General features: G+C 43.1%; 1 protein-coding gene and 1 pseudogene across 1 annotated transcript in view; one reads left to right on the forward strand and one right to left on the reverse strand.

Annotated features, from left to right (window-relative positions):
- Positions 1–25,592, forward strand: part of LOC126481362 (glutamate receptor 1-like) — a 1,387,178-nt gene that overhangs the window by 942,271 nt on the left and 419,315 nt on the right. The gene's annotated exons all lie outside the window — the stretch shown is intronic.
- LOC126482535 (5S ribosomal RNA) lies at positions 287–404 on the reverse strand (annotated as a pseudogene).

Here is a 25,592-nt window from a genome sequence, read left to right on the forward strand (position 1 = left end):
ATACAACAGAGAAGGCTGTGAGACGACGTCAGACAATAGTATGCTGATTAGGACGGCGTCACGCCAGGAGCGGCACCTATAAAAAAAACTCCGTCCGAACAGGCCTTGGAAGGCCCAACGGTACCGACCGGCCGCCGTGTCATCCTCAGCCCACAGGCGTCACTGGATGCGAATATGGAGAGGCATGTGGTCAGCACACCGCACTCCCGGCCGTATCTCAGTTTAAGAGACTGGAGCCGCAACTTCTCAATCAAGTAGCTCCTCAATTTGCCTCACAAGGTCTGAGTGCCAACAGCGCTCGGCATACCGGATGGTCACCCACCCAAGTGCTAGCCCAGCCCGACAACGCTTAACTTCGGTGATCTGACGGGAACCGGTGCTGCCACAGCGGCAAGGCCGTTGGCAGCGGCGCCTATACAAAGCGAATATAAGCGCCGTTCCAGCTAGCTTCGGCCTCACTAGAAGGACCACACTACAAGAGCAGCACTAGAAGGATAGCCGTGATCCAGACGATTTAGCCGTGACTTTTGATCTATATTAATCGCTCGCTTGGAAATTGTATATATCGAAGGATTTGATTATTTGCATGTCGCCGGTTGCTTGCGACACCCCCTTGTAAAATGGCAAAGTTAAGTATTGTCAATCCAGTTTACTGTAATAAAGTCTATTAATAAGATTTCCTTGAATGTTGTCTGGCTATCCGAGAAAACAGCTTCCTAGGTGCCCTGTATTAGACGAGTGGGCAGGATCCCACAGTGAACCTCCCTTAGAATGTAACTTCGAACTTCACAGATCAGACAGTGGAGAGAAGAGAAAAACGATCCACTGCAATACGAAAATCTCTCTTTCGCAACACAAAATAAACGAAATAAGAGAATAGTAAACTACTGCTCCTTGTCTTCCTCAGTTTTACTGTAAGCTCCTCCTTTTTTTAACGGATAATAAAAGCACCAATAACTGAACAACCTCAAAGTTGTATAATGTGTATTACTGGCGTATTGTGGAGATGAACTGTGTTAACTGAGCCATAGAACAATTGTATTTTTCCAGTCAATGTGTCTGAGAAAGCGACTACAGCAATTCTACACATGACTCCTTTTTGTAGTAAGTAGTTTTCCTTCGGGGAGGGAAGTGTAATGGCATAGACCACTGACAGCCAGTGACGTATTTAGAGCACAGACTGCCGCATCCACGACCTGCTGACACCAGATGCCGTCGTCGTGTGCTTGCTTCCGCGACGAAATCCTTCGGTACGACGACAGCCGAGCGCATAACTCTGCCCCCGTCCGAGAAACTTCCGCATGATGCGTCTTCCGAGTGGTCAGCTCTGAATATCTGTATTCAAAACTCCAGACCAACTGAGTAGGTCATCGGCACGGCAGGGTAATATTATGTCATCTGTCGTGTTAATCACGGCCGCGAGATGACATGCCGTCATAATCGGAATAGCTGGGCTATGCTGTGCCGGGCGGTACTGTACATATGACGCCGCCGCCACCGGGTCGCGAACTGCTGACCGCCCGCCAAGCATCCCGCCGCCGCCGTATTGCCCGAGGCTTGAACGAATGCATAACCGACTTCGTGACCCCCGGGATCCGCCAGCCACCCGCTGTTGCTTTCCAGCCACGGTAATCCATCGCAGCGCCCGAAGATGCCGCTGACTGCCTTTTGCCGGAAGTCAGATAAAAGAAGTTGTAGCTGAACACTGATGAAAATGATACAGATTCAGATTTTGGCAGTTGTTACTAAATTAATTTAAGGCAAGACTGACAATATAAATATTACATGAAATAATTTTCAATATCAGTTTCCAGTAATTACACAAAAAAGATTCCGGTGAGAAATTAAAAATTTGTCAACTCTACCAGGATTACACATTCAACGACAGAAACTGGCGCATTAAAAAGCGGAAGACTGTGGGAAACAGAGTTTCTGGAAAGGTAAACCAGTTGTAAGTGTTGTGTTGTGGTACGGAACTGACCTACAATCATGAGTAGATAGATAATGCTTTTACCTATCAACCTATGGTCTAAAATATCAGTGTCAATAATATCAGTGTTAATGACCCTGTACCCAGAAGAAAAAGAGATCTCACCTCAAATAATTGATGAAATGGTCACAGCAACACATATACTTACGTAAACATGCACCACGGTAACTGAATTTAGTAGGTAAATAATAATGTGCTACCCAAAAATCGTATAATGCGGTTACTTTCAGCTTATAGCCAAAAGCAGTGTTATAAAGATATTTCCTCGTGTTTTTAATTACTGAATTTGGCCTCTAAAAGATTTATAGCTGAAATACTCAGTCAAATTAATAGTAACACAAGGTAACTCAAACGCAAAACCTGCACATACTATTGAGAACAAGCGATGCCTCGTTAACATGTGCTCCACAAAATGTTTCACTGTTATCCAAAGAAAAACAACGCGTAGGCTCCCACAGCAATAAGCATTCCAGAACAGCATCCAGAACTCAACTACATGCGCCTCTAATTTCTGCTGTTAGTAAAGTGAAGTAATTGTGAATAACTTTAATAATGGGCCACTGACGTAGCTCTGATGGGACAAAGATTTTAGCAATAGGTGTCAACAAGATAGCTGCATGCCAGCATGTAAGTATTTCATATTCAAGAATAAATTAATAGATTAAGATGCGCAAAATAATTAACAGGAATACTGAATGTAGTTCCTATACTGTATTCTACTCAAATAGATAAAAAATCGACATAGATTCGCGGTACACCTAACATGAAGTTCTAGTGTTTGGACTGGCTCTGAATACTATGGGACGTAACATCTGAGGTCATTAGCCCATAGAACTTAGATCTACTTAAACCTAACTAACCTAAGGACATCACACACATCCATGCCCCAGGCAGGCAGGTTCCTTGGAGTCTTCCAGAAAGCCAAAAAACTATTTGTAATGCAGCAGAGTATGATAAGATTGAATATGCAATACAACGGATTGAAGGGATATTACTCGATCCCGTAGGTCAGCTCCCACATTACGAAAACGAGCGAGTTGAGCCTTCGTTACGCCACAAGCGTAAATTACATTTTACGTTTAACACAGCGCAAGTTCTTCACCCGAAAAGATTGCAAAATTTCCATTCTAGTGTTTATATCCTACGACTAAAATGACATACATCTCCATTTATAACCACTACGGCAGAGTGCGAGGGCAAGCTGAAAAGTGTCTCCGAATTTTTTCATGTGAAAGATCTTAAAAGTTTTTAAGTACTCTGGCGACAAGCACATTTCTTCCAACGAGAGACTAATTTGTTGATACCATCACTGTAGAGTGTTTGGCCTTGTTGGCGGAATCACAACCTTACACTGGACTCGCATTCGGGAGGACGACGGCTCAATCCCACGTACGGCCATCCTGATTTAGGTTTCCCGTGATTTCCCTAAATCGGTTCAGGCAAATTCCCCGGATGGTTCCTTTGAAATGGCACGGCCGGCTTCCTTCCCTCATCCAATGAGACCGATGACCTCGCTGTTTGGACTGGATCTGAGTACTATGGGACGTAACATCTGAGGTCATCAGTCCCCTAGAACTTAGATCTACTTAAACCTATCTAACCTAAGGACATCGCACACATCCATGCCCCAGGCAGGATTCGAACTTGCGACCGTAGCGGTCATGTGGTTCCAGACTGAAGCGCTCTATAACCGCTCGGCCACATCGGCCGGCCGCTGTTTGGTCTCTTGCACCAAATTAGCCAACCAACCACAACCTCACCTCTGCTTGTACAGCTACATCGCTATCAAAGTGAAGATCTCGAAGATGTTCTGTACGTTTTGGAAAGAAATGGAAATCGGATGGGGCCAAGTCGGGATTCTATGGAGAATGGTCGTTGAAAGTGAACCCGAGGTGTCGGATTGTTACAGATGTCACACATTACTGATGATACAATAATCACCATACCAGCTTTAATTCTCCTGTGGATCTGAATTGGAAGCACGGTTTCTGCGGTTAGAAACTCCATTACAGTTAGCTGTTTCTCATGCGACGACATGATTAAGTCATACACTGCTACGCTGAAAGCTAGAATTCAGAGCCCAGCGGCAGGTAGTTGTAACTTGGCGTCAGCGAAGCGATAAAGTCCATCGAGTAATATTCATGACATGTAATACCTGAACCGATATTGAGAAGACAATAAAAAATTCTAAGGCATTACTTTTCAGCACGCCCTTGTAATATGAAAGCTCTCACCCAAAATCTCCGACACTGCAGACCTCTGAACTATCTGGCGCCACACCGAACACCCAGTAAAATACAAATTAATGGAGAGTTATTCGACTGTATCCGACCTTGCGGTGCTGGCAACTTCCAGCGTTTCTCATTTGTTGAGGGGGCCGGCAGAACTCCAAAGATGCAAATACGCTTCAGGGGTGTCCTATACAGAGAGCTCGAGGATTTGCACGACTAATCGAAGCTGACCGTTTGCTGTCCTTGCTAAATATTGAAAAGACTATTTCGCGATTTCAGAAATCAAAGGAATTGTGGGCAAAGAAATGAAAGTGCAATTTAACAGGTAGCTTTCGAAATGCGTACACGGTTTACGCTGCTCTCTACCAATATTTTATTCTCTGCATGTTTCAGCAAAAGCTCTTCTAAGAATACTACTAGATACGCTCACAGCATTTTTCAGTAATAATAGCAAAACTTTCCTGGAATATCTAGACTGCAATATTTGCGGCACTGTTCATCAGCGATGATCACGCATTCACCATTGTTGACACACAGCGTTTGCACTTGTATTACTTTCGTTCAAGTTGCTCTCACCGTTTTGTCTACTGTTACACGGACAGTATTATTGTCTGGAAGCTTCCTCATCAGTTTCTCTGTAGCCACGTGAGCCTAAACGTATTTCGGTAACCGATTAAACCGTGACCGTAAAACCACTTCTTCGAAGCACGTTCTTAACTTACTATTATCTACTTCAGCAAGACGTAGAATCGATGGAGGAAGCGTCATTGGATGAATGAATGTCTAAGAAAAAGTAGTAGGTGCCCCAAGTTTCACCGATGTTGGAAATCTATTTAGTTGGAAAAAGAATATCGGAATAACTTTTTTCGTACTGCCAAGGACAAAAAAATATTTTAGCTTCTAGAATCGATGTAATTTCCGAGGTACAGTGTAGTTGTTGCTTTTGATTCTTTAATATGCGTACGTAGTACTTCAAAGAATGGAGAAGACACATTTTTCCGTAGATTTGTAACTCTGTCTTGTACTGATCTTCTCGTGCGCAGTTTTGTGTTGCGGCTTCTTCTAGTTTCTTGTGCGGCTTCAACAGTAAAGTATGTAAAATTCTCTTGCAACTTCACGGTATGGCTACTTACTGGAAACTATTGAAACGAGATGTCTGGGCATTGTTGAGAGCGCCTTCTCAACTGTGCAGTGCTGATACCCTGAGTTTACGAACCTCTATTCTCATCGATCCCGATTTCTGTAGTACTGTCACGTTTCAGTATCAGTATTTCCGTCTATCAGAATAACAGTGGTAATTAGAAAGTACTCAAGGTTCACCGAACGGGCACGTTCTTCGTGCTAATTTTGAAACAAGACGATTTCCGAAACATCTTTGGTCATAGTATGAGCTAACGATTATAAGGATGTTATCTTATATGGTGGTCATTCATTGCACCGTCAGCTGCGTTCAGTGCAGGTAAATAGATACAGTGGTTGAAGTATTTGTAGCACCCTTTTGGAAGACGTCGCCAGTGGCCCGAAAACGCGCAGTCTGTGCCGAACTTGCCGCCGCTGTCCAAATAAGGTTAAGAAAAGTGAGGGAGCGGCGAGTTTCCGAGAGCATTCGCATGTCACGCCGCTAAGTTCGTTACGTCTTCCTCATTTCACAGAAACAAAATTCATGTTCTGCAGCAGCACTCAGGGGAAAAACCGAGAACGGAAAAAGGGGAGACTGTTTTCAAGCACGCTAACTTAATCACTAGAGTTTTGAAGCGTCAGCGTGAATTATTTTCATCGACCAGCGTTAAGAGCCACATACTAATATATACATCACCATCAAGGTGACTGTTTAAAAAGTGAACCCTGAGGCACATCAGTGTATCGTATATAACTTCCGCAGCACACTGGCTGGAACAGAAATATGCTGTGCGTCGTTCTCGTTTGCTTAGAACGAGGCAACAACATCTCTGAATGGTGCCGAACTCTCCCTCGCATTTAGCTTTTAATCGCATTTGGAATCGAACATAATTCAAGCAAACTGTCTTCCTTTCAGTTTCGCTTAAAACAGAATACTTAAAATAGCTTCGGAACAGGCTTTCACAGCCACGCGGTCTCGGACGTCTTGTCACGGTTCGCACGGCTCCCACCGTCGGAGTTGCGAGTCCTCCCTCGGGCATCTGTGTGTGTGTGTGTGTGTGTGTGTGTGTGTGTGTGTGTGTGTGTGTGTTGTCCTTAGCGTAAGTTAGCTTAAGTTAGATTAAGTAGTGTGTAAGCTCAGGGACCGATGACCTCAGCAGCTTGGTCCCATGAGACCTAATCACCAATTTCCAAAATTTCAGGCTTTCATAAAATATTTTATTAGGTCAAAATTTATATGCAAAGACGCTAAACATTTTTTAGGTCCAGAAGGCTCTTTCGCATGAAGAAGTGTCAAAGAGGTTGACATAGTAATTAAGAATTATGTTAATCGGTGCAACGACTGTCGCCTAAATTTTTAACTTCATAACATTAATAAAAATAGCGTATGAAATACATACAAATGTGTGTGAATCTCTAAGGGACCAAACGTCTGAGGCCATCAGTCCCGAGACTTACACACTACGTAAATTAACTAACTTATGCTAAGAACAAAACAGACGGCCATGCCCGAGGGAGGACTCGAACAAAAAATGGTTCAAATGGCTCTAAGCACTATCGTACTTAACATCTGAGGTCATTCGTCCCCTAGACTTAGAACTACTTAAACCTAACTAACCTAAGGACATCACACATATCCATGTCCGAGGCAGGTTTCGAACCTGCTACCGAAGCAGCAGCGCATTTCCGGACTGAAGCTCCTAGAACCGCTCGACGACAGCGGCAGGTAGGACTCGAACCTCCTGTTGGACGGCCCCGCAGTCCGTGACATGGCGCCTCAAACCGCTCGGCCATTCCGCGAGGCTGAAGTACAACGGTACAATAACGCATTTTTAAATTATGATAGCTAATTGTAAAAGAATCTGGCTGATTATGGTTTTTGACATCATTTTAAGATTCAATACACGAAAACCACAAGAATAATACATCTAGATATCGTGACCACAGTCAGTTTCATACCATCAGCTGACTGGTCCGATGTACCATTGTCATGTACTTCCTCATATCCTTGTACGTCTACGCCTTTACTCTGTGTTGGTGTATGCATTGTGTGTTTGTCATTTAAATGTATACTGACCAATCAGTTTAATGTGACCACTTGCTAAAAGATTGAATAACCATCTTCTGCAGCGCGGTCCGCTGCGTCCGTGCAGGAAGACAGGTAGGTAGTGGAGCTCTGGAAGTTGCCGACAGGGATTTTTTTTTGTTGTTGTGGTTTTAGGGCGCAAAACTGCTACGGTCATTAGCGCCCGATCCGACAAGGATGTGGTGCTATGTCGACACTAATGCCGTGGGCGAATGCGCTTCGTTTCTCGGTTGACAATACACGGCGCGAAGAGCCCGATCCATTCGGTTTAAATCCGGGGAGCTTGGTGGCCAGGTTAGTCCCTGGCCTGGTGCTCTTCGAACCACGAACGAACACTGCTATCTGTGTGTCACGTTGTATTGTTCTGTTGGTAGGCGTCATCATGCCGAGGAAAACCAAACTGCATCTGGGGATCGACATGGTCGCCAAGGATAGATGCGAACTTGTGTCGATCCATGGTGCCTTAACCCTTTCGTGATCTGTGGGAAACATGCTTCACACTACAATGAACTCGCTCCTAGTCCCGTGGGATTCACAGTTCCCACCTCTGTACGGTGCTACCCCCTAGTGAACAGTCAGTATAGGGTACTACTTCCAATCAGAAATTCCCGCAGTTTTTGGTGTACCTTCGCGCAGAGGCATTGTATAGCTGAGTGTTGCTCTGTAGAGGAGCCTTTCAGTGCTGTTCGCGTGACATTTTGTGATTTTTTCCTCAAAGCTATAGTATAAGGTAAATACTTTTGATTTACCCAAATTTATGAAGGAAAACGTAAAATTGGAACGAGGAGAATTCCAGTTTGAAACAAAAGGAGCCAATTCTGCAGTAAAATGGATGGATAACCGTCCAGTCACTTTACTGTCCTCAATTCATGACCTATGAGAAACAGCCACAGTGAAAAGGAAAAACAAGGATGGTACTAGTACAGAGATTTCTTGTCCTGAAGTTGTGGCAGAATACAACAAAATAATGGGTGGTGTCGATAAGTTTGACCAATTACGAGAAATGTATGCCATTGTCAGAAGTTCTGTAAAATGGTGGCACAGAATATTTTATTTCCTGGTGGACGTTGCTGCAGTGAACAGTTTTATCCTGTGGAAAATAAGTAAAAGAGAAAGTGGACAGCATGATCAGATTACATACAGGATCCATCTAGCCAGACAATTGATCGCTGGTTTCTAATCCTTAAAAAGGCGTGGACAAAAACCTGTCTTTCTGGCAAAAAGGGGTGAAGTACCTGAAGATTTCGTCATGTGGCTGTAGGGGAGCATCAACCCATTTTAGGAGAAACCTACTGGACATGCTGTCACTGTAGTACCAAAGCTGCGTTTGTACATATTGTCAAATACCACTTTGCATAGACGCATGTTTCAGAAAATTTCATGGCAAGTAATTGGGAACATTCATTGTAACAAGAGAAGTAAATTTATCAAATAAATATGACATATATTGAAAAAGTTGTTTTTGTCATTTAACTCCAAGGAGGGGCAGTGGGAAGAATACTTCCCACCTTGTTGTGTGACCTCACTTTCACAGTTGGAGCAAATTTGATACTCTGTATGATAAATATAACAGCTTGTTAACTTCCATCTGCTCTCCATTCATTAACAAGACTGCCCAATGATTTTGCTCACGAAAGGGTTAAAGAATGACACCACTCAGAAAATGCCTTCCGACCTGGACCCTTCCAACGACTGTTGCAAGGTGTTTGCTACCAGACGTTTTATGTTGCATACGCCATCGACCATCTATCCGATAGAGCATAAAGCGCGATTTATCTGAAGACGCCACCTGACGCCGCTCCAGAACGTCCAGTTGCAGTAAAGGCGTGCAAAGTCCAGTCTTCGTCGCCGACGAACAACAGTCAGCTTGCGTTACTGAAGCAGGCGCCTGCTTTGGGGGCAACGTTCGCTGAAAGGTCGTTGACCAGACCCTGTCGGTAGCCCCTTGCTTCATCTTGGCGGTCAACTGCCCAACAGCTGGCGTCTATTCGTCCGTACACATTTCCGTAACCGTCGCTCAGTCGTGTCATCTATGGACCGTGGTCCAACACAGCTGCCTTGTTGCCGGTTCTGGATAGCGCCATTTTGTCAGGCATGGTATACTTTAAACACGGGGGCACGTGAACAGTTTACAAGCCTAGCAGTTCCGGAAATGCCTCCACTTTTGGTCTGAAATCAAGCAATCAAACGCTGTAGCAAATCAGAAAAATCGGTCTATATCGGCGTTACGACAATGACTCCACTATTATCCCTGTCCTCCGACACGGTTTATTTGCCCTCCACTGCTAGTGCTACCTCCTGCCGTTCGTAAGTGGCTATCGCAAGCTGACATCGAACAAAATGGTTCAAATGGCTCTGAGGACTATGGGACTTAACTTCTGAGGTCATCCGTCCCCTAGAACTTAGAACTACTTAAACCCAATTATCTAAGGACATCATTCAGATCCATGCCCGAGGCAGGATTCGAACCTGCGACCGTAGCGGTCGGGCGGCTCCAGACTGTAGCGCCTCGAACCACTTGGCCACTCCGGCCGGCGACATCCAACACAGGCTGTGGTCACACTAATGCAAGTGGACAGTGTTTAAGCATACAGCGATAGCACACATTTCATGTCGACAACGAACTACTGGGGCAATGGATTCGAACGAGACCGATGTTCAGTACCCGACGAAGATTTGAATGGTAGTGCTGGCGTAGTGGCATATGTACGTAAATATTAAGACTCAATATGTTTTGCACGGAATATTGCTCTATTCGGTTTATTTGAGTGTAAAACATCTGAAATAAACGCCTGTGGTCATAAACAGGCGAGGTGTAAAATGCAACTGCATTCCAACACAATATGCCACTTTCAATTAAAAATTATTTTTCGTTCGCTTGTGTAATTTCTGACCACATGTCGCTCTGTTTCGTCTAGGTTGTGTTAGTAAACAGCCCACGTAACTGGCTTCGTCTGATTGGAAACCTAATCTATTTTGTTAAAACTGCTGCGTCAGTTCTCCTGTTCCTTCAGACATGGAGCCACAAATGTTATCGAAGCTGTCAGCAGTGTTCGGAATGTGGGGTTTTGCCAGTGGGAAAATGCTGGGAGGCCCATTTTGTGCTGTCAGAATTATAACTGCAGGAAAAAAATTAGTACACTCTTTCAGAGGATTCCAAAAATGGTTCAAATGGCTCTGAGCACTATGGGACTTAACATCTGTGGTCATCAGTCCCCTAGAACTTAGAACTACTTAAACCTAACTAACCTAAGGACATCACACAACACCCAGTCATCACGAGTAGAGAAAATCCCTGACCCCGCCGGGAATCGAACCCGGGAAGGAGGATTCCAGTTCACTCAAGATTTACTGTTGCAATACTGCTTCTGGAGTACATGAAATGGTGACTGATACGCCCTCTGAACCCCTGGGCAGAACAGGTAATAGGATTGTGGAGATGACCAAATAGGTTGAGGTCAGTTTCGCCTTCTAATTGTAATTTATTGCAATTTAATAACTTTTACAACCAAAGCAGCACATAGCCGGACCTTTACCGAATGCAACTCTTTTACGGCTGAAGGCCTCCAAACAAGAAATCTTAACAAATCAACAAGATAAAATACAGTTAAGATAGCAATAAAAATAATTTTTTAAAAATCACAGCAAAGTAAATAGAACAAACATATGCAAAAGGCAATACAAATGGCTGAGGGCCACAACTAAATTTCAAAATTATGAATATACTAGCTGACCCGGCGAACTCTGTTCCGCCTTAAAGCCAATAAATAATCAGATTTTGGATGTTAAGTTCAATTTTTTATTAGGACAAATAAAAATTAAGTATTTTAATGATTCTTTATGTTTTTTGGTGCATAGCTTCCACTCTTCAATTCAGTACCTTGTGATGCACGACATTTTTTGTTTTATTATCAGGCGCAAGAACAAACAACGCATATGGTCTTCCGACCCGTGAACATGCCACATATAAGTGACCATTTGAAAAATATGGATATTCCAGATTTAAACCACAAACTTTCAAGGATTGGCCTTGTGATTTGTTAACGGTCATGGCGAATGCAAGACGGATCGGAAATTGAAGTCTTTTAAACTCAAACGGCACATCGGTTGGGACCATCGGGATCCTCTGAATGAGAACTTCCTCACCCTCGAATTTTCCTTTGAGTATCGTCGCGTAAATAACATTGGTCATCAATTTACTTACCTCAAAACGTTTACCGTTGCACAGTTTTGGTTGGTTTATGTTTCGAAGCATGATTACTACGGAGCCAACTTTTAGGCGTAAATTGTGCGGTGGTATGTCAGGCACATCCTAAGAGTTTAAAAATTCAATTGGATAGTTGGTGGCTTCTTCTTCATTTGTTACACAGTCAATAGATTTGAATGAATGCATTTTACCAATGATCTCATTCTGAATTATGTAGTTTAGGTCATCTACATCTTTATTCTTAGCCGCTAAAATTGCTCGCTCACTCAACCATTCATTACTTTTGTAGTTAGTAATGATGTTTGGGAATACTTTGTTGATAAGTTCGTCTTTCGATGAGACAAAGTTACAGAAATTATGAGGAAATGAAATCAATCCGCTCGATTCTTCGACAGGTACTCGACCATTACCGATAGTCAGCAATTGCTCAAAGAAATCTTCAGCAGATGTATCATTAAGCAATGCAACTCTCATGTTTGTTGTCAGTTAAAGTTTCTTCACAAAGCGCCGTAGATTCGATTATTTGAAGCAAGCATTTATTTCATCTGCAGCCATTGATCTTGGAACTACTGGCAGTGTTTGGCGGAATTCGCCAGACAGTAAAATCATTGCTCATCCAAAACATCTCGAATCATTGCGTAGATCTTTCAATGTTCGATTGAGTGCCTCTAATGCACGTTTATGAGCCGTTGTGCATTCGTCCCAGATCTTGGATGCTGATAAAACTTCGGCCACTGCTGAGTTTTTTGTAATATTACATGTTGGTTATTCAATAGCGTGAAGATATCACGGTAATTTTAATGCTGACTGAGCCGTACGGCATCTTTCTAACAATGTGTCTGCTATTCCGGAAGAACCAACAGCAACCGCAATGTTGGATCTCGCACGAACAGTGGCTAAAACTACTGACATGAGGAATGTCTTGCCAGTTCTACCAGGGGCATCCAGGAAATATAAACCAGTATTTCCATCATCAATTGCCGTCATTAATGTATCATAAACTTCCTTTTGTTGGGGGTTCAACAGAGGTACATTCGTTTGAACTACTAAATCTAATTTGCGTTTTGTTATTCCACGCCAGATGCGTTTCTGTTATACTACGTTCTACAGCGGTCGAACGGGATAAAAAGTATCCTATGCCCGTCTCCTGGTTCTAAGCTACCTCTCCACCAATTTTCAGCCAAATCGGTCAAGCCGTTCTTCAGTTATAAATAGTGTAACTAACACGACTTTCTTTTATATATATAGATTAAGTATTCATTACACATTTCTGAACGCACGCGTAATATTTTTCAATCTTTTTTAAAAAAAATACACATAATAGTTTATTCATCCATTTTAAATAGTTTATGAACGCATGCATAAATGTCAATCATTACTTACAGATTTTGGCAAAAAAATTTGTACAGCTCCGAAACTAAAGAACTTTTAGGGAAAATAACGCATTTTTCAAGTATTCGTCAATTTTTCATTATTTTTAAGATGTATTCTGCTATTCGGGGCGGAGACAAATCCAACAAATCAAAAACCATGAAAATTTTTATTCGTCAATTTTTCATTATTTTTAAGATGTATTCTGCTATTGGGGGCGGAGACAAATCCAACAAATCAAAAACCATGAAAATTGGTCCAGCAGATCTCGAGTTATAAGTGTTGTAACAAACCCGACTTTGTTTCATGTATATAGATTACCATAGACTTTTAAAGGCAGAAGGCCAGAATGTTTAAAAACAATAAATCTTAAAAATCAAGAAGTTTAAAATGCAGTTATAGAGGCAAATCAAATCAATAAAAAAATATATCACGGCCATGTGGAAAGCCTTAAGGCTAAGCAGATAGAACGTACATATGCAAAGTACAATACCAATGGCTGAAGGTCACAATTAAATTTCAAAATCTTAAAATATATTACCATAAGCTTTTAAAGGCAGAAGGTCGCAATATCTAAGCTAGAAAGATAAATTTAAAAATTAATTTTGCAAAATTTTTGAGAAAATAAAAAATAACCATAACCCTTGAATTTGAAGTAGCTGAAAACATGTAATTAAACACCGGTGGCACTCAGAAACCTCCAGGGAAGTCGGTCTGTCCTCGTTCACTTAGGAGAGACAGGTGGTGAGCCCAGCTATATTTGATGTCTCGGGACCCAACCAGGGGACAGCTACAGACCGACCGAAATAACGACTTCCTTCCCGTCAATCAGTAAATGAGAACTCAAACAGAAAAGGTTACAAACGTGATAATCCGAAGTGGAGTATGTATTAGCTGTCAAAATTACAGAACCATGTTAGACAGCAAAAACAGGTGAGGAAAGGACGCTGCCTGAAATTACGTTAGTGGCCAGGGCAGGTAACCGGAACACTAACTGCCACTAGGCAGAAAATTACGCTGGTACACTTGAATTTGAAACACGGTAATATAGTTAACTTCACCCAAAAGAACACTGCCAGAATTTACGTCAGTGCCTAGGGCAGGTAACCAGAACACTAACGGCCACAAGATAGAAAATTCCGCTGGTGCACTCGAATTGTAGTCAACCAAAATAGTTAACTGCACCGAATGGCGACTAAATTTCAGCAGTAGAAACACTCGGCGTTGCTTACAGGAAAACCTCCGCAACAGCGAACCACCGAAACGAACCACCACAAAATGAATGGACATGGCTTGGGTAGTTGAAACCACTCAACTTTGACGTCCTGGCTCGGTGAACCTCGAAGCTCGTAGCGATCGGACAGCTCCACACGACACTGTGCAGGGGCTGCCAGCGGCCCCAGTCGACTGCATCGCGCGGAGATAACTTGCCTCGTCCTCAACAACCGACCGATTCCCCTCAGAATGCCGACAACATCTCAAACATTCAGCAGTGGAAACAACACCAACTACACACACAACCTGACAAACACTTGCACGAAGACCTGAACGATACGCAACAGTAACTAAACACGCACGAAGACAAATCGGAAGTCGATGCAGACACCCAAAGTCGACCCATGAACGATCGGCGAGCCAAAACGCGTCGTCCGGTAGGACGACTGACCGACGATCCACCAAGACCGTGGCCCGGCTCAAGTGAAGCGTGGCGGCAATGGTCGGGCGAGCCATGTCGACGCAGATCTCACTACTGCTCCAACCCGACTACACTAGTGCCACATTGCAACTCCCCGACTGGCAGGTCCGGACTGCGCTCCAAACGCATTGCAACTGACTGCCAGGGCCCAACTCACGACCAATTTAAATTAACGTTGTGAGGTGGAAGTACGTCGCCGGCCGCGGTGGCCGTGCGGTTCTGGCGCTGCAGTCCGGAACCGCGGGACTGCTACGGTCGCAGATTCGAATCCTGCCTCGGGCATGGGTGTGTGTGATGTCCTTAGGTTAGTTAGGTTTAAGTAGTTCTAAGTTCTAGGGGACTTATGGCCTAAGATGTTGAGTCCCATAGTGTTCAGAGCCATTTGAACCATTTTTTTGGAAGTACGTTAAAAACAGGGTGTAAAATACATGATAGCGGGAACAAGAGCCACGCATGGCTCAGTGACATTTACAAATCAATAGCACAAACGGGTGAGATACAAGGTATCGAATCATGCTGGAACACCCATATTAGCAAGTGGTGCAGCCTCCACGGGAGGAATCACAGGCGCTGACTCTGGCGTCCTGTCGATTGTGTAGATGGCGAATTCTGTCCTGCGATACGCCTGCTCGACGAGTTCCCGTAATTCTACAAGCGTTGTTCGTTGACGAGTCGCACGAGCTAATTTTCGTCCTATCATATTCAAGACGTGCTCGATTGGAGGCCGGAGATCGTGGCCATGGACATTTCCGAACGTTTGCTGAGTACGTTGAGTACCATGCGACGTGTATGGGCTAGCATTATCCTGCTGGAACAACACATCATCTTCCTGCAGTAGGAATCACATGGTATAACAATATTCTACACACAGCGTCCCCTCCAGAAACACCATAGGTGAACGAAAGCTCTAACTTAGCGCACCACTCACCATAACGGCTGGAATGGGGTCAGTGTGTCTCGGATGAATGCACTGTAAGAGACAGAGCTCACCATGTCTACGTCGTACACTCAAACGACCATAACTTGCCTGCGCCGGCCGCGGTGGTCTAGCGGTTCTAGGCGCTCAGTCCGGAACCGCGCGACTGCTACGTTCGCAGGTTCGAATCCTGCCTCGGGCATGGATGTGTGTGATGTCCTTAGGTTAGTTAGGTTTAATTAGTTCTAAGTTCTAGGGGACTGATGACCTTAGATGTTAAGTCCCATAGTGCTCAGAGCCATTTGAACCATTTTTTTTTAACTTGCCTGCAGCCAGAATCCGCTTTGATCGCTGAAGACCTCGGCACACCACTCCATCTTCCAATTGATCCTTTGACAGCACGAGTCGAGTCGCGTACGTCAACGCTGAGGCATGAGTGGAAGACAGGCTAGAGATGTACATGCCCGTAGTCCCATTGCTAATAACCAATTGGCCACAATAATTCAAAAACCGTCTTAATGGCATCTCGTATTATACCGCTAACCGGTTTCAACTCGATGTAGGGGTCGCCTTCTGGGCGTTTACACCATAGGTCGACTGCTGGTGGTGTCACTCCTGTCTACATTACAGCAGTAAATTAGAAAGCAGTTACACCACCAGCAGTCAACCAATAGTGTAAACGCCCAGAAGATGACACCTACGTCGGGTTGTAACCGGTTGGCGGTATAATAATAATAATAAATGCGATTGTTTTTGAATTATTAATTGATCATACAGATCGCTGCTTCTCTCCACAACCATGTTGTCCAATTGGCAACAGTTCGTGTTGACACGTCTGGCCCCACAAGGCCTCTTATCAGTGCTGTGGTTGCTGTACGATCTGCCACTGCCGCCCTTGCAATACGATGATCCTGTCCGACATCTGTGCTGCGTGGACGTCCAGAACCTCGTCTACGTGTGTAAGAATGTCCACGTGACCACTGGAATCAGCATCGTTGCACAATGACCCAGCACATCCGAATTGTGTGGCAGTTATCTGAAAGGGCCATCACGCCACTCGTAAAGTCACAGATTTACCCCTTCCAAACTCGCGCAGTTGGCTTTAGGAGACATGCATTGCGTCTCAGTGGCATGGTTACCTGTTTACTTCACACGTTTGCACCTCACTGAGCCCTTTGGCTGTGTGCATTCGCTATTAAAGGGTAGATAGAGATGGCACTCTGGTAGATATGCCTATATTAGAGTGCTGCAACGCTCTGTGTTTGACTGGTCACGGCTCGCCTGTTGACGGGGGGACCGAGCCGATCATGTCCGGCCCCACACGACTCGGCTCGGTCACGTACTTGCCCCATGTCTGTTGTCCGGATTGCGGACACGCGGATAACCGAGCATGGCCCGTCACCGCTAACGTCTCACCTCGCCTCGCCCCGGCTCGCTGCACTGTACTGTACAAATCCAATTTCTCTCTGTCTCTCTCTCTCTCTCTCTCTCTCTCTCTCTCTCTCTCTTACACACACACACACACACACACACACACACACAGACACACACACAATATATTTGTCTCTGTCTCTCTCTCTTTTAACACAAAAGTAACGTTTCCAAGAACGAGTACTTGTTTTATTAATAACTTCCGCAATAACAGAAGGCATTATGCTGTTTCGCATTGCATCAGCTTGTTCTCTGACATGTCTGCTTATAGCAGAGTAGAGGGATGTGGCATGACGTCTGCCACGTTCTAATTCTTGGCCTAGTTCTCTGAAACCTTCACCTGAAACACATTTAAAGGTCTCACATCTTTAGCACACACTGCAATACACTTTGCTGTAATACTATTTTTTATTACTGCCAGTATCCCTGAAGGAGCTGTATCTTTGTGAGGTTTCCTGCAACTGTTTTTCTTTAAATAAGTGGTTCCCGACTGGAAACACTATAATGTGGAGCAGTTTATGCACGATACGTACCCAGTAGACGCACTGTTTTCGTCTACAATCAATACTGCAGTACTCCATATTTGGCTTTTTTAGACCTTCCCGTTCCTTCAATGTGTAAACATTGGTTTCAATCTTAGGTCTTACTGCACTGGCTTCCTCGCGCTGCATGATTACAGAGAGAGACACACCACAAATGAGAAGCCCGTACTGGCTGCAGTCCCACACAGATAGTGACACGTGTAATGTGTTTGAAGTTACGTGCTATGTATGCTATGTATTTGCTCACGGCTTCTATGCTCGGTCACTAGAACTAGTGCGGGCAGCCTATCCAGTTAGGGTGTGCTCGCCCCATCTCGTATTTTGTGCTCGCGTACTCGGTCATGCAGGACTCTAGCCTATATGCTGTCTGTTGGTGGACGACGTTGAACCAACACCGACTCAAAGGAAGGCCTCGGCGCTTGTTCGTGACGCCACGTCAGCTAGGCACGGTGAACGCCAGGTCTGTTGCAGGCATAGTCATAATGGTGGTGTCTCCCTCTCTGACACTGAAAAATGTGAAATTATTGGCGGTAGTTGACCAACAAACATTGTTCTGAGAGATTTCTTCAATCAATTAATTGTGCACTTCATTACACTTCTTAACAAATAGTGTACTCCTGAAATTAAATATCCACCTATTTTAAGGATTGACATACAAAAACAACTTCATGGTCCAGCAACAACAGAATTCGTGCTTCTTTGCCTTATTTGTAAATCTGAGGAAGCTACGTTTGTACTTGGTTGCTTTTGCAAGAAACAGTGAATATATTGGTGCTCTCCTTTAGGTATCTTGGTTGACTATGGGGTGAGGAGCACTGAATGTTAATAAAATATCTTGCGACTGTACACGTGGGGGGAGGGGTGGGGGACAGAAGAAGAGGCAAAAGAGAGATACTTGTTTTATCAAATAATTTTTTTTATCTCATAAAGTTTCTCCTTTCAGTTGCAAGAGGGGAATATTTATCTTTTCTAACGTGCATGTTTAAAAAAGTTTAAGCTCAGCAGTCTTTTCGATGTATGAAGCTATTTTGTTTCCTGTCTAGAATTCCTTTCGTTGAAAACGACTGTAATCTAATGACTGGTAACAGATAGAGATTTACACATAATTAGTTCACATTTCCAGTGACGATGTCAAACGAAAATAAATAAATAAATAAAAGAAACGAGTTCATTGTAAGGGGGTTGGGGTAAGTTTCGATAACAATATGGATCAAGTAAATATAGTTTCTTGAATGTAAAATTTCCGAAACTTGCATCTTCCCATATTGACCTACGTTTGTTTCGACAGGTTTCAGTAATACAGAACTATGATCTCCATTTGTAGCTTTACTATAGTAAGAAAATCTTTCATCTAAAATAAAACTGCAGAATCCAAAACAATACCAAACAGTTGTCCAAAAATGAGAGATTTATAGTGATAAGCACGCCCAGGCGTTTATGCCTGCAACAGACCTGGCGTTCGCCGTGCCTAGCTGACTTGACGTCACCAACAAGCGCCGAGTCGGTGTTGGTTGAACCCATTATCAGTACATCAGGTGACATATACCGTCAGCGAATCAAAATCGACGTCATCTTTCCATGTGAACACATCTTTTTCTGGCAGTGTACTTAAATTTCCCATTCTGTTTTCAAAGTTCTTTGAGGAATCTCTTACAAATGGCGGGACCACGCCCCAACTTGTACAAAAATGATAAAAGTACGCTAAAGTGCGCGTCATTTATGACGGCGGCCGGGTTTAGGTTCGTTCTGCGCATATAACGTCACAAAACACAGTCAGCCAATGAACAGAGAACGACGTTGCCAGAGATCGACTGCAGTGCAGAGCACGGACGAGTGTCTTCAGTTTTAGAAAGGTTCTAATGGTTCTAATGGCTCTGAGCACTATGGGACTCAACTGCTGAGGTTATTAGTCCCCTAGAACTTAGAACTAGTTAAACCTAACTAACCTAAGGAAATCACACACATCCATGCCCGAGGCAGGATTCGAACCTGCGACCGTAGCAGTAGAAAGGTTCATTCATAAATAAAGTAATTGAACAAAAGCAATGTCTTGATAGCAGACATTCTTTTATAGAAAGTTTGGAAAAAGCATTCTTTATAACAATTGCTTCATAGTCTATTAATTAATTAAACCAAACAAGCAATAAGCCTCCTAATTCAGGCGATAGCAAGGAAAGGTGTTTGTATCATTCTCACTAACCGGTTTTTCGCAATATAGAACAGCGGTAATTGTTTATTTCCTGTTGTAATTCGACGAAACATGAGTAATTCATAGTCATCAGTGTTTGTCGGTATTTTGCGTGATGTTTTAAAGTCCTCTGGGAGATGAATTGAGTGACGAGCTGTGTTAGCGTAATGGTTAAAGTGTGTGATTGATAATCGAAAGGTTCTGAATTCAAACCTGGTTCGCTGCTTAATATTTTCTTTACTTAAAAACAATATCGAAGTGTCTTACTCCATGAATTTTATTCGTTTCGAAGTAATTTTTTGAAATTTCCAGTGGCAACTAAAATCGACCATATGGAAAGTATATGCTATGGACTTTTACCTCTTCAAACTCTTCAAAATTTCGTGCAATGGTTTACTACATCTAATGCTGCACAATAACTGCGTTGAACATCGAAACAAAATTAAGTCATTTATGGGGGGGAAGGTCTCAGTCATGAAGATGTGTAAAAATCAACTTTCTGGGCCAAATAGTTTTTGTGAAATCGAATGATAAAGTGTGTCAAAGCAGTCGAAACACCATGTGTCTGCACAGGCGAGCAGTGCGATGATGACAAAGTCGCGCACATCGCGGAATGCGGGGAGCGCGTCTCTGTAGCAGCGAAAGGGTTAATGCGGCCGTGGTGGCTTTACTTCATAAACTGCGCGGTCCCCCCTAAACGTAAGTTTGCGAACTATACTATGATGCTGCTTCTCTTGGCGCGTACAACTGGCAACGCAGCAATCTCCCGCTTCTGGGCGGGCATGCGCGAACCGCCAAGATAAAAGAATTGAACTATAGTAAATCGTCGAAGATTTTGTAAAAGATCTTTTATAATATATTTTACAAAGACCTTTTACAGTGTCATGCGGGCCTACGTGTCATTGTCAGCTGACTGTCGTTAGGTAAGCCGCGCCAATGGGAGCGACCGGTGCCGATTACGGCACAGAAGGTACGGTCGTGGCGGCTGTCAAACGGCGCAGCCTGTCCGCCCCATCAGCAGAGCGAAGCGGCAATCCATCAGCGACTTGCGACTGGCCAGCGCCTCGCCCCGCTGCGGCTCATTCGGCCGCTTTGTCGTCAAAGAGCCGCCTAATGGAGCAGCATCCATCTGCCGCTCTGCCGGCTGCCCGCTTTAAATTCTATTCACTTTCTGCCGCAAGTGGCCGCAGTAATCAAACCGCCAGCCTGCCGGCTCCAGTCAAAGCCTCTCCAGACGTCGCCTGCGCTGCCTCGCCATTTGTAACCTTTGTGTATTTAGTCCCGCAAAATGCGCAGCCGGTCCAGCTGTCGGCATAAAATTCATCAGAGAGAATTCGCCTCAATTATTTATCAGGCTTATTTTTCAGAACTTTCGCTTCACTGCCGGTGACTCGCCAACTATACCTGACTGGTAGTAAGTGACTATTGCTTCCAATTATATTCGTTTCATGCTCATGTTCTGTGTCACAGAATTCAATTACCATTCAGTTGACGATCTGTCCTGAATACTAGCCACTTGCTTCTAACCACGCCGAAAGCTTCAAAGTACCGCCATTTAAAGTATATCGTCGTTATTCCCTCTTTTGGCAGGTTTTTCAGTCCAAAAGTTTATTATGCGCCAGGACTGGACTTAATGTGGTGTGCATACTGTAAGACCTTTGGTACACACACCGTCAGATTATTTGACTTGTCGCTCTAACGAAGTAGGCGAGTGTCAGCAATATGTCTCATGGTCTTATCGTGGCGTGTTTGTCTTCTGCCGTTAGGTCAGATGATAGAAATGCCACTTGCACACTTAGAGTAGCAGATTGACGGTGACCAACTTTAAACAGAACTTGATTAATTTTCACACACATTTATTAAAACAATAACAAGCATAAACATTACGTAACTTGATTGTGGATGATATTTACAATTGACAATCTGAAGTTCCTTTGGTCTCAGTACGTTAATCTTATTCTCACATATCTCTGATACTTGACAAAAGTGTCTATACATTTCTCTTCATGGCTATGTACAGGAATATGATAATCTTATTAGGCGCAGACTGAAACTTGACTATAGACTGGCACAGACAAATGCAGACTGGTACAGACTGGTGCAGACAAATGCAGACTGACTCATCGGAGGTCTGTACACTCGTTTTAATACCTCGCGCGATCATGTACTACTGCGCGAGTGTGATACATGAGGAAAAAAGGTTCTACGTTAGCAGCAATCTCATTGGCTGCGTTACATATTAATATGCAGATCAGTGGAAGCAGTATTTGGTCCGTCTCTAAGGCAGCGCCATCTCGTGCAGAGACGGACGTGCGCTGCGCCTGCGCTGTTGTGCTTAGCGGGGCGCGCTCTGGTGGGAAAGTTGTTTACGCGCTGACTACGAGGATCTATGTACACAACACTTAATTTCCTTTAATGAGGTAATGTACCGTTGACAGATCTGAAAATTACCGAACTGTCAGTTTCATAAGTCACGGCAGCAAAATACTAACGCGAATTCTTTACAGATGAATGGAAAAACTGGTAGAAGCCGACCTCGTGGAAGTTCAGTCTGCATTCCGTAGATATATTGGAACACGTGAGGCAATACTGAACCTACGACTTATCTTAGAAAATAGATTAAGGAAAGGCAAACCTACGTTTCCAACATCTGTAGACTTAGAGAAAGCTTTTGACAATGTTGACTGGAATAGTCTCTTTCAAATTCTGAAGGTGGCAGGGGTAAAGTACAGGGAGTGAAAGGCTATTTGCAATTTGTACAGAAACCAGATGGCAGTTATAAGAATCGAGGGACATGAAAGGGAAGCAGTGTTTGGGAAGGGAGTGAGACAGGGTTGTAGCCTCTCCCCAATGTATTCAATCTGTATATTGAGCATGCAGTAAAGGAAACAAAAGAAAAATTCGGAGTAGGTATTGAAATCCATGGAGAAGAAATAAAAACTTTGGGGTTCGCCGACGACATTGTAATTCTGTCAGAGACAGCAAAGGACTTGGAAGAGCAGTTGAACGGAATGGACAGTGTCTTGAAGGGAGGATATAAGATGAACATCAACAAAAGCAAAAAGGGATAATAGAATGTAGTCGAATTAAGTGGGGAGATGCTGAGGGAATTAGATTAGGAAATGAGACACGTACGATAGTAAAGGAGTTTTGCTATTTGGGGAGAAAAATAACTCATGATGGTCAAAGTAGAGAGGATATAAAATGTAGACTGGCAATGGTAAGGAAAGCGTTTCTGAAGAAGATAAATTTGTTAAGGTCGAGTATAGATTTAACTTTCAGGAAGTCGTTTCTGAAAGTGTTCGTATGGAGTGTAGTCATGTATATGGAAATAAAACATGGACGATAAGTAGTTTGGACAAGAAGAGAATAGAAGCTTTCGAAATGTGTTGCTACAGAAGAATGCTGAAGATTAGATGGGTAGATCACATAACTAATGAGGAGGTATTGAATAGAATTGGTTAAGAGTTTGTGGCACAACTTGACTAAAAGAAGGGATCGGTTAGTAGGACATGTTCTGAGGCATCAAGGGATCACCAATTTAGTACTGGAGGGCATCGTGGAAGGTAAACGTTGTAGAGGGAGATCAAGAGATGAATACACTAAGCAGATTCAGAAGGATGTAGGTTGCAGTAGGTACTGGGAGATGAAAAAGCTTGCACAGGATAGAGTAGCATGGAGAGCTGCATCAAACCGGTCTCAGGACTGAAGTCCACAACAACAACATTTACCGTCCATATGTACTCATTTTTACAGTGCCATGGTAGATATTTGAATTATTTGTTCGTTCTATGTTTGTTCTTGAAGATGGACAAAATAAAAATGTTTGGACAACATTTCTCAGAACTTTAGAGAAAACTGTTGCAGAATGTGCAGTGGGCGATTAGCTGCGCCTAACTACAGAACTGATTTCATATATCAGGTTCTGCCTATACCAGTAAGTTTTTCCATAGAGTCAAACAACTGGAAGGAAATCAATTAATCAACGAGTGTAATTTTTCCCGTATTCTAAAGGAGCTCACTGACCCTGCTTCGTTTGGAGCTCATACGTTTCTGGAAAATTATAAAATAATTATTAAAATTCATCCCTAGCTATGCGCATAAAATTAATTTCATTATTTATTTTTTGTGATTGATTTATCAAGTCTGAACGTTCTGAAACTTCCCCTTAGAAAAATTAAGAACGACAATGCTGGTAAACCTCTTAGGGTATTTGATTTTCAAACAATTGAGTAAAACTGAACGTTCTCAGACATTTGTTTCTTTACTTGTTCTGATCGTCACTAAACTGACACACAATATATTTAGCCCAACGCAATCTGACTTCCAATAATCCCAACAAAAGAATGACCCTGACTAACAATAACCTATACCTTTCATGAATCACTTGCCTCACAAAAATCTTCGTTACTCGAACTACTGCAATACAGCGAGCGCCAATAGTACCAACCAAGTGAAAGATTCTAACTACTGAAGGCAATGACTACTGATAGGCATAGTTAGCAAATGAAAGTTTTTAATGGAGAACAAACAATATATTTACCTTAATAGTGTTCAAAAGTCATTATATATATATATATATATATATATATATATATATATATATATATATATATATATCATTTCATGACATCCAGTCTTACAAATTTCGTTTCGTTTTTCTGACGGACACACGTCCAGATCGTCCGCTCTCAAAACTCTGCCATCTCTCTCCCCACAGCCACCACTGCTGGCAGCTCACCTCCAACTGCGCAATGCTACGCGCTGTTCACATCCACACATCCAACTGCCCAACACTACAATAGCGAATATTCCAACAATGCCAACCAACCACAGATTGCACACAGCACAGTCAGTGATTTTCATATAGATCGCTACGTGGCGTTACCAAAATAAAAACCTAAACAGACTACTTACAGTTCTTGACACAAGAGAGTGATCTACGTAACTTATCTGTCGAAAATACACTTACTTTCAGACTCTCGATCACTGTGATACAACCTCAAAATAAACGATTTCTGACAGTATTGCCCGTTTTCAGATATGTGAATACACATAAGAGTAAATGGGCAATGAGTTCAGATCCTGTGTTTAAGATACTACAGAGCTACGAATTGACCTATCTGCATGTGGTGTCTGTTCTTTCGGAAACAACAATCACCATTTGCGATCTAGTAACCGCTGTGAACTAAGACATAGATGAATTATAGACATTGGCTGCGAGTGAGCATTAATGTCAAAGATTGGGAAAAGTTAAAAATTTGTGCAGGACAGGTATTCAAAAGCCTGGTCTCCTGCTTATTAGACATTTGCTGTGACCACTAAGCCGTCCGGACAAAGTGGTCACTGCAAATGAGCAATATTCTAGCAATATTCTAGGTTCGATCGCGCACATTATTTGTAAGCAGTCTCACTGCATTTCCCTAGTATTCTACCAGTCGAAGTCTGCTACATGCTTTACCAACGACTGAGCTACATCAAGATATTTGTGTAAGTACACTAATTTCAGATGTCTCTTATTGATACTGTACTCGTAGAACACGACGTTATTTCGATTTTTAAACTGCACTCTTTTACGATTCAGAACATTCAGAGCTACGCTACTGGCCATTAAAATTGCTACACCAACAAGAAATGCAGATGATAAACGGGTATTCATTGAACAAATATATCATACTAGAACTGAGATGTGATTACTTTTTCACGAAATTTGGGTGCATAGATCCTGAGAAATCAGTACCTAGAACAACCACATCTGGCCGTAATAACGACCTTGATACACCTCGGCATTGAGTCAAACAGAGCTTGGATGGCG

The sequence above is a fragment of the Schistocerca serialis genome, chromosome 5 (assembly GCF_023864345.2).
Source record: "Schistocerca serialis cubense isolate TAMUIC-IGC-003099 chromosome 5, iqSchSeri2.2, whole genome shotgun sequence".
NCBI lineage: Eukaryota > Metazoa > Arthropoda > Insecta > Orthoptera > Acrididae > Schistocerca > Schistocerca serialis.